Below are 21,483 nucleotides of genomic sequence, written 5' to 3'. Positions count from 1 at the left end.
GCCCTAGCAACGGGGACGAAACAAAACACAATACATTCGCACTAGATTCGCTGTGTGTGTGTTCTGATAACAAAGAGGGTTTCTAAAAAAAAAGTAAGAGTGAATTTAAACGGCTAATAATAGTAAATTCTCTAATTTTTACTAAGTGTAGAAAATAATAACATACTCGTACCCTCTGTGCAGAATAAATTATTTTTATTTTCTCATGATACAGAGTTGTTCAAAAGTCACTAAAGATCTGAAAATTCTCATTTGTTAAGGAGAAGGTTTATTAAAAAATAATACAAATTGTACAGTTTTGCTTACGAAAGAAGGTATAAACCAATTTCTGACAATAACGTCGCAATTTCGAATGTCTCATCTGCTCTTTCAACATGATTCGTACAGCACGTTCCAAATTCTGAATTTTCTCTAATTTCCTCCTGGACTTCCTTAAAAACCATCACAACATTCAATCGTTTTCTGCGGACTTCGGTCTACCATATTTATTTAGTAATTTACTTATTTAGTTATTTATTTTTTTACTTATTTATTTATTTACTTATTTATTTACTTATTTGCTTACTTATTTAGTTATTTATTTATTTACTTATTTACTAATTTATTAATTAATTTATTTACTTATTTAATTATTTTACTTATTTATTTATGTATTTATGTACTAATTTATTTATTAATTACTTTATTTCTTAATGAATTATTAATTTATTTATTCATTCATTTATTTATTTACTTATTTATTTATTTATTTATTTATTTACTTCTTTATTTATTTATTCATTTATTTATTTACTTATTCATTTGTTAATTGCCTTATTTATTTATTTCTTAAATATTTATTTATTTACTTATTTATTTATTTATTTATTTATTTATTTATTTATTTACTTATTCATTTGTTAATTACCTTATTTATTTATTTCTTAAATATTTATTTATTTACTTATTCATTTATTTATTCAATTATTTATTTACTAATTACTTTATTTACTTCTTAATTATTTATTTATCTACTTATTTGTTTATTCATTCATTTATTGGTTCGTTCATTCATTCAATCATTTTCATTTATTTATTTATTTTACAAACTACAGAATTCATGTCTCAATCTATTAAAAAATTCTGAATTTTCCCAGTGAGATTCGTAGTAACTCTGGATAAGGCCAATTCGTACTTGTAGAAACAATGCCACTGTTTCGCGGTATGGATTAGGAGAAAAAAACATTAACTCTTTGAAGAATAGTTGCAATTTTATTTAATTTGTCATAGCAACAACTATAGTGAAACAATTGAAACAAGAGCTTCTGTAAACTTTATTTTAGAAACAAGAGAAACTTTCATTTTTATGAATTACGTATAATCTGTGTAATACTCTAGTATCAGAATCTTAAATTTTAATTAAGGAAAAAACCTATAGATATGTTTGTGAATCACTTACAATTTTATGTCATTTTCAAGCCTGTCAAAACGGAACTGTCTCCGAACACGAGCTTTGCTCTTTCGGGATACTTTCATGTAGCGTTTTTATGTACGATATTAAATAAATAAATAAATAAATAAATAAATAAATAAATAAATAAGTAAATAAATAAATAAGTAAATAAATATATATAAATAAGTAAATAAATAAATAAATAAGTAAATAAGTAAATAAATAATTAAATAAATAGGTAAATAAATAAGTAAATAAATAAGTAAATTGGTAAATAAGTAAATAAATAAATAAATGTAGCACGTAAGGGTGAATCCAGAAATGTATACAGTATTAGTTGTGAGGCCTGAGGGAAAAAGAACTTTGTGGTGGCAGAGACGTGGATGGGAGGATAAAATTAAAATGGATTTGAGGGAGGTGAAATATGAACTAGGGACTGGAGTAATCTTGCTCAGGATAGAAGCCGACGACAGACTTACGTGAGGGCAGCAATGAACCTCAGTAAGTAAATAAAATGCAAAATTGCCTACTTTCAATTAAGGAACTGCCCATCCTGAGGGTATAGAAATTTTATACCTAACCTTGCGTTAAAGTCTCCTAGAAACAGGTACTGTAATTTCGCGGGAATGCTATAAAATATAGTGTGTCATAAAACTTGATAATAAAGTGCAAATAAACCAATCTGTATACCAACAGCGAATAATGTGTCAATGATGTTAAATATTTTAATTTATATGCTTATAAAAAATTCTCCTTTTGTTCAATAGAAAAAAGAAACGAAAGTTTGTAACCTAATTTGGATTGCAGGAAATTATTTCTTTTTATATCTTTTTTATTATTAATTACTGGTCAAGAAAATAAACACTATTATCACTGGCAATATGGAAAAGGAACAGAATCGTTAGAGTGCACAGAGAAAATATGTATACTCACTTGTAACACTAACTTTTTGAACTGAGCAGTAGTGGGTGGAAATTAATTTTTCCCAAGATTCAGGGTGAACCTGCAAACAACGTTGGTGAATACTGTGTGCTTCTTAAACATGGACTGACGACCTCGGTAATTGAATTTGTAACGCTGCTTCTTGTAAAGTCGTAAAGGTGCTACGTAGATTTTTGCGATCCAGGTGCGTGGTGCAGGACTGGAGGTAATTGCAATTAGGGACAGAACGCCTCGAGCCTGTATCATTAATATAAATTGCTAGATGAACGCCTTAAGTCGTTTGGTTCCTAAAATGTGTCTCGGGAACGAAAAAAACTTGCTGGGCAATCACTTCACACAGGCCGTGAACTAAATACACGGCTTCCATGCTCAGTTCAGATGTTTCCGTAGCCTTGGTAACAAGAGCAACTTCTACGTCTTCTGTTTGGAAGGAAGATTCCAGTTAACAGAACATTATTATAGTTAGGCAGCCGAAAAATGAACTCTCCAAGCAAGGCGTTGTCGACTTCTCATGGATCGTGACATGATGACGGCACCATCACCGATCTCGCAACCTGTGTCTTCGATTTATGTGCAATTAATCATTAAATACATTACCACCACGACATCCGACGCATTAGTGTTTATGAAATACTGACTTGACCATAAATGTCATGTTAGGACTTGGCGGTTTTTGCACAACTTCTCAATAAGTGAAGTCATGGATGACACACTCATATGTAAATCACCTTGAAGATGAGACCATTTTCTTCTTCTTCTGTTTGTACACCTTCTACCAAAAGTTTAAGGACATCCCTCCAAAATAGATGTTTAATTCCTTATACTTATGTGAAACCCTCTTATGGTTATACAGGGACTTGCACATAGGAGTTACTGCAGGAACAACGACGATATCTAGAGTGTGGTAAGGTGGATTGGAAGTAATAAAACTTCAAGAAACAAGTTACATGACTTCTGCATACTTTATTAATTTCATCTTTCTGCACAATTATTTATAATACTGCACAAGTATTTCGCAATTTGCTCGCATATAATTTTTCATTTGTGCATTTTTTCGATGATTATTTATTTTCTAGCTTGAACCCTGCTCTTAAGTATTAATTTTATCTTACTTTCAGATTAATTTCGTGCTTTTTCCATTAGTTGTGAAATACCTTCCTGTAATACCATTCAAATAATACTGGATTGAAAACAGTCGTTAAATCGTTATGGTTTGAATCGTGCTGTGTTAGGAGCTTCAAGAGTCGGGGCAGTTTTTGTCTCTGGGACTGTAGTCACGTGTGTCATTTTGAAAAAATAAATTCTTCAGTCGATACCCAATTATTTATAACCGCTGAACCATGTACGTTTCCTTTACTTTGCATAACAAGTGAGACGAAAATTTTAGCAATATCTTTGGTAAATAAAACTTTTATCCATCCCCGAATCCCCGACTGCTACACAGCAAGACACAAGATCTACGCTGTGTGTTTAAATACTCGCTTTGAATCATTCCATGTCCCTGCTTTTGAAAGCACCAGCAGGAAAGCGTAAAATTAAGGATTGTACAAAGCAATTTCCTGAGGATCCTTTTAAGTATCTTCTTGACATTAGTATCAAGCAAGTGGAAAATTGAAGATTACAGAACGCGACAAAGAGTCCTCGAACTGAGGCACAGATTCAGCCTGATCGAGACGGTCTTAATTACAATGCAGTAAGAAAGATATTCCGTATCAAACGTCGCGCCTTCTATCAAAGGGAACTCAATGTCGCATAATCTGTCACCATAGCAACGCGAAGAAAGAGCAAAACTAAGCGTCTTTATAATGTAATCTAAGAGAATGTAAGACACCAGAAACTGATTTCATTCATTAGTCAGTTTAAGAACAGAACTGTTCAAGCAGCCCTGGCAGAGGATTGGCTTACGATATCTGCGGATTTGGGTTCGACACCCTGTCATGGCAGAATCATTTGTGGCGGACGTCAATCCTGAGGATTTTTCTCTACGTTTTCCCGTTTCACCCCATCATTTCACCGACACTCAACATTTCTTCTTCAATATTCGTTATCATAAAAATAGTATCAACCAGAATGGTACAGGAAGTGTGAACTACGGTCGCACTCAAACCTCCTGACGTTTACAAGTGTGTCCGCTTATCGGCGATAGCCAATAGCGACAGTGCTGCGTTGCAACATATGGGCACGCACACTCACCGCTTACAAAGCCTCAAAATCAAATAACAAGTGCGCTCGGAAAATTGTATATTGTAGGGACTCTGCATGTACAGTATAATAATAATAATAATAATAATAATAATAATAATAATAATAATTTATTTATTTAATCTGGCAGAGCTAAGGCCAGTAGGCCTTCTCTTCCGCCCAGCCAGACTCTAATTCTAATTGAATACAATTTCTTACAGAGTTATTACATTAATATCTAGACCAGGTATGCTCAAAATTGTAAAAGCCCCGATTACACGGATGATGCTGCACTGCATAACACACACAGTGTACGGACTGGGCTCCGCAACTACTGTACATTGGAGCACCGCCCGTGCCATAGTTCTTATACTCTTACAAATACCGATAATAAACTGAATTTGAAAAAGGAAAGAGCATGCACTGTAATATTCAGTTATTACATTATTTATTATAGAGTATTTAATATAGTTATGATATTATATCATAGATAATGTTATTTTTATATTCCATCCTACATTGTGGTCTATTCAATATGTGCATTCTTTTCTGCAAGTAATCGGAAATCTATTTCCAACGAATTTACTCAATGCGCAGCTGGCTCAAAAGGTGCTCATCTGTTAATCGGGATCTCTGTTTGGATTTAGCAATCTTCAGTCTCGAAAATAATTGTTTGCACACATGTGTCGAGGCGAAGTTAGCTAACATAGTGTCAGCGAATAAGCTGATTTTGGGTTATTTCGTTTTGTTTATTTTTTTGTTTTTAATAATTCTATGCTTGTCAAGTCATATTCTCTGCATCTAGTTCTGAATTCTGCGTTACTTTGTACATCAATTAACTCCTCCTGGAACTGCATTCTCACGGAGTGTACTAAATTTACTATGAAAGGATTAACAAAAAGATTAATATCACTTTCCATACGTCTAAAATCAATAAATCTATGTTCTGTGAATTCACATTTGAGCTGTTCCAGTACAGAGACATAATTAACTATATTTTGTTCAGGCACCATGCATCTCTTTACAAGTTCGCCATCTGTGAAGGGTTTTTAGTGCCTTAGCTAATTCCCAGCACACTACATAACTTGCTCCTAAACATAGACTCTGAATTGTTCGACTCTCTTCAATGTTTGACCTTTCATTAAGTGCTTTCAATTCTTGAAGCTGTAGAGCACGTTGCACCCCTGAAGAATTATTTTATCAAAACATGTATTTCTGCTGGAATAAAATCACAATAATAATAATAATAATAATAATAATAATAATAATAATAATAATAATAATAATAACAATGTTGGTATTACAGTAAACAACCTTCTGTCACTTCGGCAGAGCTTATAATGTCGTTTTATGTTGCTCAGTAGTATTCCTGACAGTACCTTACAACATAGTAAATAGTTCACGTTTTCACCGAACGCACAACAAAAATAGTCTTCCTCCCACACTGTACGGAATGATCGTTTGCTTACAAAAGGTTTTTACTGTGTCATTGTCCCGCACTGCTCGTACGTTTAATAAGTACTTGAACTGCCTTCTGCAGTCATCCGTCGAGCTTCGAACGAGGAACAGGAAGCTCTACATTGGAAGGTTGTGATTACAGAACGTAATCGGGAGTCAGAGAATGAGCATACCTGATCTAGACCATAAGACAACATGAAAGTGAATAATGAAAGTTGGATAAGTAATGTTAGTGTGATAATAATAAACATTGGTAAGAAATAGTTATAATAATAGTAATAATAATAATAATAATAATAATAATAATAATGAGATAATTTAGATATTTATCTGTGATATATGTAACCATTATACATTGAGAAACCTGAAACAGCTATTATTGTTAACAAGAATTGTTAGAAAAATATCTCGTTAGCCTAATCTTAAATTGGTTTCATGTCTGACAGTCCCTGACATTACTCGGTAGGGAATTCCAAAGTCGAGGAACAGCCACAGTGAAAGAAGATGAATATGAGGATGTTCGGTGGGAGGGAATGGATAATATTGAGGAGTGTCGTGATCGTGTGTCTAGGTTATGATGGGTGGATAAATTTTGAAAACGAGACGCAAGATAGACAGGAGTGGAGAAATGCAATATGTGAAAGAGAAGGGAAAGACAGTGGATTTTCCTACGATCTTCTAGACGGGACCAGGACAACATTTCGAGGGATGGTGTTACGTGATCAGCCCGGCGAATATTGCAGGCGAAACGGACGCACATATTATGAACACGTTGTAGTCTGTGCGCCGAAGTAACGCTTAGGTCAGTAAGCAGAATATCACAGTAATCTAAGTGGGGCATCACGAGTGTTTGCACTAACATTTTTTTTAATGGAAAAGGGTAGAAAATTCTTCAATCGCCTAAACGAGTGGATTAATGAGAATACTTTTTTTCAGGTTTCTGCAACATGAATGTTCCAATTTAAACTTTTATACAGGGTGATTCACGAAGATTATGCAATACTTTAGGATGTGATTTCTGACATCATTCTGATGAAAAAGTTCATATATACATATGTCCGATTTTGAACAGTTTCAGATAAAATCACGTTTCTTTCTTCCGTAACACGCAGTCTTGTGCTCTCTCTCTCTCTCTCCCTCTATCTCTCTCTCTCTCTCTCTCTCTCTCTCTCTCTCTCTCTCTGGAGCTGTATGTGTTACAGTAAAGCTGATAGCAGCGACACAAAATCTCGTGACATCAAGTTCAGGGTTAGAGATAGCTCAACATCGGTACAACGTATCTACCTAACATTCCAACAACGAAAGTTAGGGAATGCAGCGCGCACAGTTCACACTCGGGCGGCTACGTGTATTGCTGCAGAAGGTGGGATCTTTGAAAATACAGATTTTTCAGGTGAGTAATAACATGAATGTTCTTTAATGAATTTATACTACACTCAATACCATTGTTGTAAATAATTTAAATGCTTAAGCCTTCATAATATCTACGTTTATGTTTAACATTCAGGAGGGCGTAAACTTGCTAAATTTAAAATATGTGTCATATGTTTATATGAACTTTTTTCATCAAAATAATGCCAGAAATTACATCCTAGAGCACTGCACAATCTTCGTGGATCACCCTGTATATGATGAATGTTTAATATTTTCTGAACGGACAGAAACAAAAATCACATTTTTACACCCAGTGGTTCCAATTTTATGGGTTAATACAGTAAAACTCCGATAAGACGCTGTTCAAGGGACCGCGTGTAAACCGCGTATCAGGCGGGGGTACTAATTTTGACTTATACATATACAGAATCTATTAGCGCGTTCTTTATTGAAATACATGATTTGTACTTCGCTTCTGCCAGAAGAAAACTCTCCCGTGTATTTGAGTAAAAAGCTGCCGGAGAAAGAAGAACGAAAAATCTTAAGGGGAGAGAAACGGTGGAGTGGAAAGCATTTCCACCTCTTTCAACATACTATGATGGGGCTATTTCAGATTAAGCCTATCTTTCAATTTATTTTATCACACTGTGCCTCTGTGTTATTCGACAACTTTATTAACCCTAATAAAAGTAAAACTATTACAAAAACTGATATGAACTCTGCGAGTATGATTATTTACGTATGAATCAACTAATGATAATACAATCTGATGATAATATTTATTATTATTATTATTATTATTAGACGTATATGGGAAGATAATATTAAAATGGATTTGAGGGAGGTGGGATATGATGGTAGAGACTGGATTAATCTTGCTCAGGATAGGGATCGATGGCGGGCTTATGTGAGGGCGGCAATGAACTTCCGGGTTCCTTAAAAGCCAATAAGTAAGTATTATTATTATTATTATTATTATTATTATTATTATTATTACACGTATATGGGAAGATAATATTAAAATGGATTTGAGGGAGGTGGGATATGATGGTAGAGACTGGATTAATCTTGCTCAGGATAGGGATCGATGGCGGGCTTATGTGAGGGCGGCAATGAACTTCCGGGTTCCTTAAAAGCCAATAAGTAAGTATTATTATTATTATTATTATTATTATTATTACACGTATATGGGAAGATAATATTAAAATGGATTTGAGGGAGGTGGGATATGATGGTAGAGACTGGATTAATCTTGCTCAGGATAGGGATCGATGGCGGGCTTATGTGAGGGCGGCAATGAACTTCCGGGTTCCTTAGAAGCCAATAAGTAAGTATTATTATTATTATTATTATTATTATTATTATTATTACACGTATATGGGAAGATAATATTAAAATGGATTTGAGGGAGGTGGGATATGATGGTAGAGACTGGATTAATCTTGCTCAGGATAGGGATGGATGGCGGGCTTATGTGAGGGCGGCAATGAACTTCCGGGTTCCTTAAAAGCCAATAAGTAAGTATTATTATTATTATTATTATTATTATTATTATTATTATTAGGGCTAGGATTTTGATGAAATTGCATCTTTTTTCTAGTAAGCCAGAAACATAGCTGCTTTAGTATTTATATGTTATGTGATAAACTGAGTGTTTTAAGACATATTTGTTAGGGCACTTTTTGCATTTTTTGCCTGTTTCAACTCATAAGAGCATCTTTTGTTTTATTCGGTCATTTTTTAGGCATTTTCATTTAATTTTGGCCATAAACCCCCATTATTAATGCAAACTAATGTTTATTTCCTTTTATATTTTCTTTACATATTTTGTCCATTAATACCCATTATTTTGCATAATATTTTAATAGTTTTTCTACACAGATATTGCCATTTTAACGTAGTACACCCCCATGTAATGGATCAGTCCAACCACCCCTTTAATATAGACTCCTCTATACCTGCTAATTATGGATAAGAGTAGCCTTGTCGTAGACTACATGGAAACTAAAAGTAAAGTAAATCCATGGCGCTACAGTCCATGAAGGGCCAAGAGCGACCAGCCGACTGCTGACCTCACGTCCACATACCGACGCAGAGGTGAACGATCATACATGGAAACTATATCAGGTAAAATAATTAATTAAAGAGTACTACTTAGAAAAAATTATGTAAAATTTAATTTAATTACTAGTCTAAATATGGCGGCCAAGTAGCTCAGTTGGTAGAGCAGCTGGCTATGGACTGGAAGGTCCGGGGTTCGATCCCAGGCGGTGACATGATTTTTTCTCGTTGCCAAACTTTCAGAACGGTCCCGAGGTTCACTCAGCCTCCTATAAAATTGAGTACTGGGTCTTTCCCGGGGGTAAAAGGCGGTCAGAGCGTGGTGCCGACCACACCACCTCATTCTAGTGCCGAGGTCATGGAAAGCATGGGGCTCTACCTCCATGCCCCCAAGTGCCTTCATGGCATGTTACGGGGATACCTTTTACCTTTTACAATAGAACCTTTATTATCCGTGGTAATGAAGGGGATGGACTGAACGGTTAATCGAAAAAATCGGATAATCCGTACCATTAAAGATTTTGTAATTTCCTCCATTGTCTTGTATTTAACTCGCTAGGGGATCAGAATTTGACTAATTTAAGTCTGGTTGTAAACGACGGGTTTTTAAGGGACTAGGAATCCCTTTGTAATGACCGTCTCAGGAAAGATAGGAATAAAGGAGATCTCATGTTGTAGATTTACATAGGTACTTTTTTCTACACTTTTTTTACTAAATCGCTCAGTTGTAACTCCAATTTCGTATTCTAATGCGAGATAAGCCACAGTTTCTCTTTCTCAAACAATTCAATTATTTCCATTTTTTTTCGATACTTAGCACAACTTGTTTTCTGTTAACACTCGTGGAAGACATTTTATATACAAGTTATATTATAGAACGGGAATTCGAATAATAGACAATGCTGTGTAACTATAAATAACACTCTCTGGTAAAAACATATGTAGAACCTACTAATATGATGTACAAAACAGTACTTCATATAAGTGATTTATTTCTGAAGAAAAAAAAAGAGCCAGAAATAGACAGACGGATAATCCGCCAATCGGTTAATAGGGTGACGGATAATCGGGGTTCTACCGTACTAGTCTAAATATTAATTAGTACAAAACCTCTTTTTCTACTAAGCCAATTATGTAAGATCAATCTTTAAGGGCATTTCAAGGGAATTTTTTTAAATATTTTTAGGTCATAAATGTAATTTGTTGGATTTGGGCCTTTTCTCTTTGGGACGATTCAAATGAAGAATTAAGTTCTGTCTTCATTATAGCGACATCTCATTGAAGTAAAGTGATTGAGCGTAAGGAAGGGAATAAAAACCGTCTTTATGTCAGCCCGCTCTGTCACAAAACCATTGGACTGGGTCCTGAGGCTTTGTACGCACATCTGCCTTCTCTATTGCCGGTGCGTTTTTCAAGTCACATAGCTTGCAATAATTGCAGCGTCCAAGCGGCGGCGGCGGCGGCGGATCCTACAGAAGAGGCGGGCGACCGACCGGCCGGCCGGCCGAACAAACGAACGCTCCTGTTGTATTGATCACAGTGGCCGTGATGGTGCCACAGCAGCTGCATGTGACGTCAGCACTACAGCCACTGCAAGCAACACCAATTACTTGCTTTACACTTTTTTTCTTTGTTGTTGCTTTAGTAATGAAATAAGCGTACCGCAACATTAACGTGTAGGATTTCTTAATATGAACTTCTATTGTGGACTACACAACCTCAAGAGAGGCGCTTTCTCTTCAAAATACGTTTTATATAAACTATTTTATATCTTTTCTATCTGTTCCGAGGCATAGGTTTAACTTCGGCCCAAGATTATACAATTATTTTATTAATGATTATCCCCTCCTAATATTAATGAAAGGCCACTCATATAGCTCAGGCGGTAGCGCTTTTGCCTGCTGATCTGCAGTTGCGATCGGGCGTGGGTTCGAGTCCCGCTTGGGTTGATTACCTGACTGGTTTTGTCCCTCTCAACCGTAAGGTGAATGTCGGGTAATCTATGGCGAATCCTCGGCCTCATCTCGCCAAATACCATATTGCTATCACCAATGTCACCGACAGTGACATACTGTCGGTGACTCAGGAGAAGACGAGAGCGGACTGAGGAGGAAGGGATGTGAACAGATAACGTACGACAACATGTGCAATATTTGTACTGCAGTAAGCGGAAACATTAGGTCTCCTTCTGTTCAACTCAGCTTTAATTTCCATACGCATTGTTACTCATGTTTCCTGCACGAGTAATAACCTGGCTACTGGGATGCTTATCTGAGCGATGTTTGTAATAATCAACAGCGATAGTCAAGAAGGTCACATTCTTTCCGCTCGTCTTCTCCTGAGTAACGGACAGTAGTTGATACAGCGTCGTTAAATAAACAAATTAAAAAACATAATGGAAGGCCACCGGTGTAGCTCAGGCGGTAGCGCGTTTGCCTGCTGATCCGGAGTTGCGCCCGGGCGTGGGTTCGAGTCCCGCTTGGGTAGAATTGCCTGACTGGTTTTGTCCCCCTCAATCGTAAGGTGAATGTCAGGTAATCTATGGCGAATCCCCGGCCTCATCTCGCCAAATACCATATCGCTATAACCAATTTCATCGACATAGTTGATACAGCGTCGTTAAATAAACAAGTTAAAAAAACATTAATGGAAGGCCACCGGTGTAGCTCAGGTGGTAGCGCGTTCGCCTGCTGAGCCGAAGTTGTTCTCGGGCGTAGGTTCGGTTTTTACCGAGATTTTCCCCAACCGTAAGGCGAATGTCAGGTAATCTCTGACGAATCATCGGCCTCATCTCGCCAAATACCATCTCGCTGTCATCAATTCCATTGACGCTAAATAACTCAGTTGATACAGCGTCGTTAAATAACCAAATGAAAAACATTAATTAAAGACTACCGGTGTAGCTCAGGCGGTAGCGCGTTTGCCTGCTGATCCGGAATTGCGCTCGGGCGTGGGTTCGATTCCCGCTTTTTTCCGAGGTTTTCCCTAACCGTAAGGCGAATGTCAGGCAATATATGGCGAATCTTCGGCCTCATCTCGCCAAATACCATCTCGCGATCACAAGTTTTGACTTATTCGGGACTAAATTTTTGTACAAGGGCTCAATTAATGTATTATGAACTCATATATTTACTAATGTATTATTCATTTATTCACTTTTTAATTAATAATCTATTTATTATTCACGTATTAATCAATTTATGTATACATTAAATATAAACAGTGCTTTTTTCCTGACAACGCGGCATCTTTTTGGTGTATTTTTCATTATGGAACCGAGAAATGTATTAATAATATGTTCTTAACATTATTTTGAACTCCCCTTAGGCCTTGAAAATCTTAAAGTTAGGCAAAAGGAGGTTAAAAAGGACAAAATTGCCATGTATTGGACAGTAACCATCTCCCTGTCCACTATAATATACTCCACAGAAAGTTGCACCACTCTTTTCTCCACAATAAAATCACTGTATATATACTGTATACAGGTTGACAATGCTTAAGCTTATTTATTTATTTACTTATTTATTTATTTTCTTACTTATTTACTTATTTATTTACTTATTTATTTAGTTATATATTTACTTATTTATTCACTTATTGATTTACTTACTTATTTACTTAGTTATTTGCTTATTTATCTACTTATTTATTTATTTACTTATTTATTTATTCACTAATGTATTTACTTATATATTTACTTACTTATTTACTTACTTACTATTTACTTATTTACTTAGTTATCTACTTATTTATTTACTTAGTTATCTACTTATTTACTTATTTATTTATTTATTTATTAAATTACTGGCACATCCCTGCCTTTATTTACTTATTTATTTACTTATACATTTACTTACTTACTTATTTATTCACTTATTGATTGATTGATTTATTTATTTATTTACTTATTTATTTAGTTATATATTTACTTACTTATTTATTCACTTATTGATTTACTTACTTATTTACTTAGTTATTTGCTTATTTATCTACTTATTTATTTATTTACTTATTTATTTATTCACTAATGTATTTACTTATATATTTACTTACTTATTTATTCACTTATTGATTTACTTAGGTACTTATTTATTTACTTATTTACTTATGTATTTATTTATTAAACTACTGGCACATCCCTGCGTTTATTTACTTATTTATTTACTTATACATTTACTTACTTATTTATTCACTTATTTATTTATTTATTTATTTACTTACTTATTTATTCACTTATTGATTTATTTATTTATTTATTTATTTACTTATTTATTTAGTTATATATTTACTTATTTATTCACTTATTGATTTACTTACTTATTTACTTAGTTATTTACTTATTTATCTACTTATTTATTTATTTACTTATTTATTTATTCACTTATTTATTTACTTATATATTTACTTACTTACTATTTACTTATTTACTTAGTTATCTACTTATTTATTTACTTAGTTATCTACTTATTTACTTATTTATTTACTTAGGTACTTATTTATTTACTTATTTATTTATTTATTAAACTACTGGCACATCCCTGCCTTTATTTAGTTATTTATTTACTTATACATTTACTTACTTATTTATTCACTTATTTATTTATTTATTTATTTACTTATACATTTACTTACTTATTTATTCACTTATTGATTGATTTATTTATTTATTTACTTATTTATTTAGTTATATATTTACTTATTTATTCACTAATTGATTTACTTACTTATTTACTTAGTTATTTACTTATTTATCTACTTATTTATTTATTTACTTATTTATTTATTCACTTATTTATTTACTTATATATTTACTTACTTATTTATTCACTTATTGATTTACTTACTTACTACTTACTTATTTATTTACTTAGTTATCTACTTATTTACTTATTTATTTACTTAGGTACTTATTTATTTACTTAGGTACTTATTTATTTACTTATTTATTTATTTATTTATTTATTTATTTATTTATTTATTAAACTACTGGCACATCCCTGCCTTTATTTACTTATTTATTTACTTATACATTTACTTACTTATTTATTCACTTATTTATTTATTTATTTATTTACTTATACATTTACTTACTTATTTATTCACTTATTGATTGATTTATTTATTTATTTACTTATTTATTTAGTTATATATTTACTTATTTATTCACTTATTGATTTACTTACTTATTTACTTAGTTATTTACTTATTTATCTACTTATTTATTTATTTACTTATTTATTTATTCACTTATTTATTTACTTATATATTTACTTACTTATTTATTCACTTATTGATTTACTTACTTACTACTTACTTATTTATTTACTTAGTTATCTACTTATTTACTTATTTATTTACTTAGGTACTTATTTATTTACTTATTTATTTATTTATTTATTTATTTATTAAACTACTGGCACATCCCTGCCTTTATTTACTTATTTATTTACTTATACATTTACTTACTTATTTATTCACTTATTTATTCATTTACTTATACATTTACTTACTTATTTATTCACTTATTGATTGATTTATTTATTTATTTACTTATTTATTTAGTTATATATTTACTTATTTATTCACTTATTGATTTACTTACTTATTTACTTAGTTATTTACTTATTTATCTACTTATTTATTTATTTACTTATTTATTTATTTACTTATTTATTTATTCACTTATTTATTTACTTATATATTTACTTACTTATTTATTCACTTATTGATTTACTTACTTACTACTTACTTATTTATTTACTTAGTTATCTACTTATTTACTTATTTATTTACTTAGGTACTTATTTATTTACTTATTTATTTATTTATTTATTTATTTATTTATTTATTAAACTACTGGCACATCCCTGCCTTTATTTACTTATTTATTTACTTATACATTTACTTACTTATTTATTCACTTATTGATTTACTTACTTACTACTTACTTATTTATTTACTTAGTTATCTACTTATTTACTTATTTATTTACTTAGGTACTTATTTATTCACTTATTGATTGATTTATTTATTTATTTACTTATTTATTTAGTTATATATTTACTTATTTATTCACTTATTGATTTACTTACTTATTTACTTAGTTATTTACTTATTTATCTACTTATTTATTTATTTACTTATTTATTTATTCACTTATTTATTTACTTATATATTTACTTACTTACTATTTACTTATTTACTTAGTTATCTACTTATTTATTTACTTAGTTATCTACTTATTTACTTATTTATTTACTTAGGTACTTATTTATTTACTTATTTATTTATTTATTAAACTACTGGCACATCCCTGCCTTTATTTAGTTATTTATTTACTTATACATTTACTTACTTATTTATTCACTTATTTATTTATTTATTTATTTACTTATACATTTACTTACTTATTTATTCACTTATTGATTGATTTATTTATTTATTTACTTATTTATTTAGTTATATATTTACTTATTTATTCACTTATTGATTTACTTACTTATTTACTTAGTTATTTACTTATTTATCTACTTATTTATTTATTTACTTATTTATTTATTCACTTATTTATTTACTTATATATTTACTTACTTATTTATTCACTTATTGATTTACTTACTTACTACTTACTTATTTATTTACTTAGTTATCTACTTATTTACTTATTTATTTACTTAGGTACTTATTTATTTACTTAGGTACTTATTTATTTACTTATTTATTTATTTATTTATTTATTTATTTATTTATTTATTTATTTATTTATTTATTTATTTATTAAACTACTGGCACATCCCTGCCTTTATTTACTTATTTATTTACTTATACATTTACTTACTTATTTATTCACTTATTTATTTATTTATTTATTTACTTATACATTTACTTACTTATTTATTCACTTATTGATTGATTTATTTATTTATTTACTTATTTATTTAGTTATATATTTACTTATTTATTCACTTATTGATTTACTTACTTATTTACTTAGTTATTTACTTATTTATCTACTTATTTATTTATTTACTTATTTATTTATTCACTTATTTATTTACTTATATATTTACTTACTTATTTATTCACTTATTGATTTACTTACTTACTACTTACTTATTTATTTACTTAGTTATCTACTTATTTACTTATTTATTTACTTAGGTACTTATTTATTTACTTATTTATTTATTTATTTATTTATTTATTTATTTATTAAACTACTGGCACATCCCTGCCTTTATTTACTTATTTATTTACTTATACATTTACTTACTTATTTATTCACTTATTTATTCATTTACTTATACATTTACTTACTTATTTATTCACTTATTGATTGATTTATTTATTTATTTACTTATTTATTTAGTTATATATTTACTTATTTATTCACTTATTGATTTACTTACTTATTTACTTAGTTATTTACTTATTTATCTACTTATTTATTTATTTACTTATTTATTTATTTACTTATTTATTTATTCACTTATTTATTTACTTATATATTTACTTACTTATTTATTCACTTATTGATTTACTTACTTACTACTTACTTATTTATTTACTTAGTTATCTACTTATTTACTTATTTATTTACTTAGGTACTTATTTATTCACTTATTGATTGATTTATTTATTTATTTACTTATTTATTTAGTTATATATTTACTTATTTATTCACTTATTGATTTACTTACTTATTTACTTAGTTATTTACTTATTTATCTACTTATTTATTTATTTACTTATTTATTTATTCACTTATTTATTTACTTATATATTTACTTACTTATTTATTCACTTATTGATTTACTTACTTACTACTTACTTATTTATTTACTTAGTTATCTACTTATTTACTTATTTATTTACTTAGGTACTTATTTATTTACTTATTTATTTATTTATTTATTTATTTATTTATTAAACTACTGGCACATCCCTGCCTTTATTTACTTATTTATTTACTTATACATTTACTTACTTATTTATTCACTTATTTATTCATTTACTTATACATTTACTTACTTATTTATTCACTTATTGATTGATTTATTTATTTATTTACTTATTTATTTAGTTATATATTTACTTATTTATTCACTTATTGATTTACTTACTTATTTACTTAGTTATTTACTTATTTATCTACTTATTTATTTATTTACTTATTTATTTATTTACTTATTTATTTATTCACTTATTTATTTACTTATATATTTACTTACTTATTTATTCACTTATTGATTTACTTACTTACTACTTACTTATTTATTTACTTAGTTATCTACTTATTTACTTATTTATTTACTTAGGTACTTATTTATTCACTTATTGATTGATTTATTTATTTATTTACTTATTTATTTAGTTATATATTTACTTATTTATTCACTTATTGATTTACTTACTTATTTACTTAGTTATTTACTTATTTATCTACTTATTTATTTATTTACTTATTTATTTATTCACTTATTTATTTACTTATATATTTACTTACTTATTTATTCACTTATTGATTTACTTACTTACTACTTACTTATTTATTTACTTAGTTATCTACTTATTTACTTATTTATTTACTTAGGTACTTATTTATTTACTTATTTATTTATTTATTTATTTATTTATTTATTTATTTATTAAACTACTGGCACATCCCTGCCTTTATTTACTTATTTATTTACTTATACATTTACTTACTTATTTATTCACTTATTTATTCATTTACTTATACATTTACTTACTTATTTATTCACTTATTGATTGATTTATTTATTTATTTACTTATTTATTTAGTTATATATTTACTTATTTATTCACTTATTGATTTACTTACTTATTTACTTAGTTATTTACTTATTTATCTACTTATTTATTTATTTACTTATTTATTTATTTACTTATTTATTTATTCACTTATTTATTTACTTATATATTTACTTACTTATTTATTCACTTATTGATTTACTTACTTACTACTTACTTATTTATTTACTTAGTTATCTACTTATTTACTTATTTATTTACTTAGGTACTTATTTATTTACTTATTTATTTATTTATTTATTTATTTATTTATTTATTTATTAAACTACTGGCACATCCCTGCCTTTATTTACTTATTTATTTACTTATACATTTACTTACTTATTTATTCACTTATTTATTTATTTATTTATCTATTTTTTTCACTACAGGCACATCCCTGCCTTGCTTTCGGAGTCATCATTTACGTTGAGGTACTCGAAAAGTAAATTTTCACAATTGAAACAAATGTCTACCACAGTTAAATAATTAGTAAAAAAATATTCACTACACAGTCTCGCGCCAGTATTCAAAATGTCTTCTACTTACAGCATAATTCAAACAACTAGCAGGTTTCATCATTATTCAAAACATAAAATATCTTGAAATGATTCCCGAGTTCATTCCAATCTTTTGAGTCGGAAGAAAACACGGCACTTCTAGCGATTCCTCAACGCCAGAACCACAGAGCGTTACATCACAGCAGCAGGAAGAGCAATCAATCTTCCCACGACATTCAGCCCATTTAGCAAATGCTTCGTCCTCGTAATTTCGAAATGCAATAGCGAGCTAAGGTGGAGCATCCTCTTTTGTCCATATCAACGGGTGACCAACACTCAAGAGCTCTTTCTAAGTTCGAACACCGCAACATACTTCAGCATCTCAAGCAGGCATGTCAATTGATACCCACAGGAGCAAGCGCGCGCTTTAGAGCCAGGAGAGCCTGAGCGCTTTACAGCGGAAAGGAAAGAGACAGACGAAAGAGGTGGTATATGCCGCTTGGTCGAGCTATACTCAGGGATGGCCAGCACTGATTCAATAGATAAAGGGAAGAGAACTTATTAAAACTGAATCCATGTTAATTTTTAGATTTGGCTGAAAAGTATAAGTGCATTATAAGAATGTAAGTTTTAATTTTAATGTTCATTTTTTACAAGTTTGATTTACTCAAAAGAAATATTTTCTCAACTTTTCGTATAGAAAAGTGAAATTTTCAGGTATAGGCCTATTTATATAGTAGTCTTACAGAATGTTTTCGTAAATCTAATATACCGTATATACGTATTACTGAAGATTGTGTATTGAAAATTTTGAAAATATTCGCATGGAAATTGTTTGTAAGGAAATGAATTAACAAAGCAACTACTGTTACATCATAAGCAAAAGATACGTGCCCATGTGTTGTAAAAATGTCAGCTCTATAGCTTCAGCAGATTTCGAGAAAATAATTTAATATTCTGATGATAGGAAATGCTCACAAATATCGCCTTAAAAGCATAATGCGATAAGAGTTTTGTTATGTAATATTAGTTACACTTAAAACAGATACAGTACCTAGGTAACTTTACTTTGTACTATAATATTATTTTCATTAGTTTATTGATTACTTTTGTAAGGCTAAAGATATCATCAATATAAATCCCAACTTATCATGTCATACTCAATCTCTTTCTTTGGAATATCACTTTCTTTATGAATGGTGTGTTTCATCCACTTAATACAGTATAATATTATACTACTATGGAATTTAAGTTAATATTCCTTCTTAACTCTCTATTATGTTATTAAGATTTAAAACACAAGTGCAATATTAAGAAATCAGTGTTAGTACTTTTGTTTTACAGACAATATAGATAATATTAAACAGAAAGAAGCCATATAAAAATAACGACATAAAATTTCACGTTCCGTTTGAAGTTTGTGTACCACTGTTTTCTTAATCCAACAGGTTGCTTATTCATATACACAACCCTTCCTCTTTCCATACTTAGCGCCTGCTGCCCGCGCACGACGTCAAAGTCAGAAAAATGCGCTTGCTTTGACATCACTTCTCTAGACTCTAGCAGCACCGTTAAACATAACATGTCGTAACTCCTATGAAAGGCAATCAATTGCACGTAATTTTTAGGATTCATATATAAATGTCTAAGGAAAGCATAGAAAAAATTTGGAATCAAAATCTTTTTTTGGACTGTGCGAAAAACATTACTAACTTCAAAGTCACCCGTTCAAAATAGACATTGACAGTCTCAAAAGTTGATAAGCGACAAACGTTTTTATTTTTCATGTTAGATGGGGGTCAAAGCGAGAGAAATGTTTAGAAAGAATGGAAATTACTTTTAAAAATGGCTGATATTCAAAACGTGTACCGGTTTGCGAGTTTAATGGGGGGGGGGGGTTTCGTGACGGACTTTCTTATGCAGAGTGACAACTTTTGTCTGTTAAAACTGCGAATCCTAGAATCCTAAAAATTACAGTGCATTTGAATGTCTCTCATAGGAGCTACGATATTGTTTGAGAGCATAGACTACTTCTCTATCCTTCATGACGCAGGCAAACTGACGGTCACTTGCCGTTAAGTGTGAATGAGTTTGCATTGGACGTGACGGTGACCGTGACGTTGACGTTCCGTATAAGATCAGAGGTCAAATTTTGGATAAAAAAAAAATTGGATTTTTCTGTTTGATTTGGTATATAATGTATTAAAACAATAAAATACACAATTCGGTCAATATTCAACAGTGTTATTGATTTTTAAAATTCATAAAATGCAATAATAGTACATTATGCAACGAGCCTATAATGATAGTAATTAAGACGCGAGTAGGCTATGTTTGTTTATGAAACGAGCGCAAGCGAGTTTCATAATTTTCATACGAGCGTCTTAATTACCATTATAGGCAAGTTTCATACGACTTTTTATGCTCGACCATATTTCTAACTTGAAATTATTCAAAAGTATTCATTTTATTCGCATCTCACTGAAGAGCAGAAGTGACCTTGTGCAAGCTCGTAAATTGTGAGATGTGCGCAGACGCGAAAGTATTGATTTTTCCGAGGAACAATAATGTCATTGACCTTGACATAAATTAGAGAATAAAATGAACTAATTTTGATATAACCTGGAAATTGATTTAGAATTGAAAAACGAGATGACCAATTGAATTTATTTGAATATTATTTACAATTAACGCTAATTATTATAGTAACAGAATATAACC

General features: G+C 30.1%; 1 protein-coding gene across 2 annotated transcripts in view; it reads right to left on the bottom strand.

The window, feature by feature from the left end:
* LOC138714672 (ankyrin repeat domain-containing protein 50) overlaps positions 1-21,483 on the bottom strand; it is a 771,534-nt gene that overhangs the window by 654,268 nt on the left and 95,783 nt on the right. The window lies entirely within an intron of this gene.

The sequence above is a fragment of the Periplaneta americana genome, chromosome 15, assembly GCF_040183065.1.
Source record: "Periplaneta americana isolate PAMFEO1 chromosome 15, P.americana_PAMFEO1_priV1, whole genome shotgun sequence".
Taxonomy (NCBI): domain Eukaryota; kingdom Metazoa; phylum Arthropoda; class Insecta; order Blattodea; family Blattidae; genus Periplaneta; species Periplaneta americana.
This window is presented reverse-complemented; position numbering and strand designations above follow the sequence as displayed.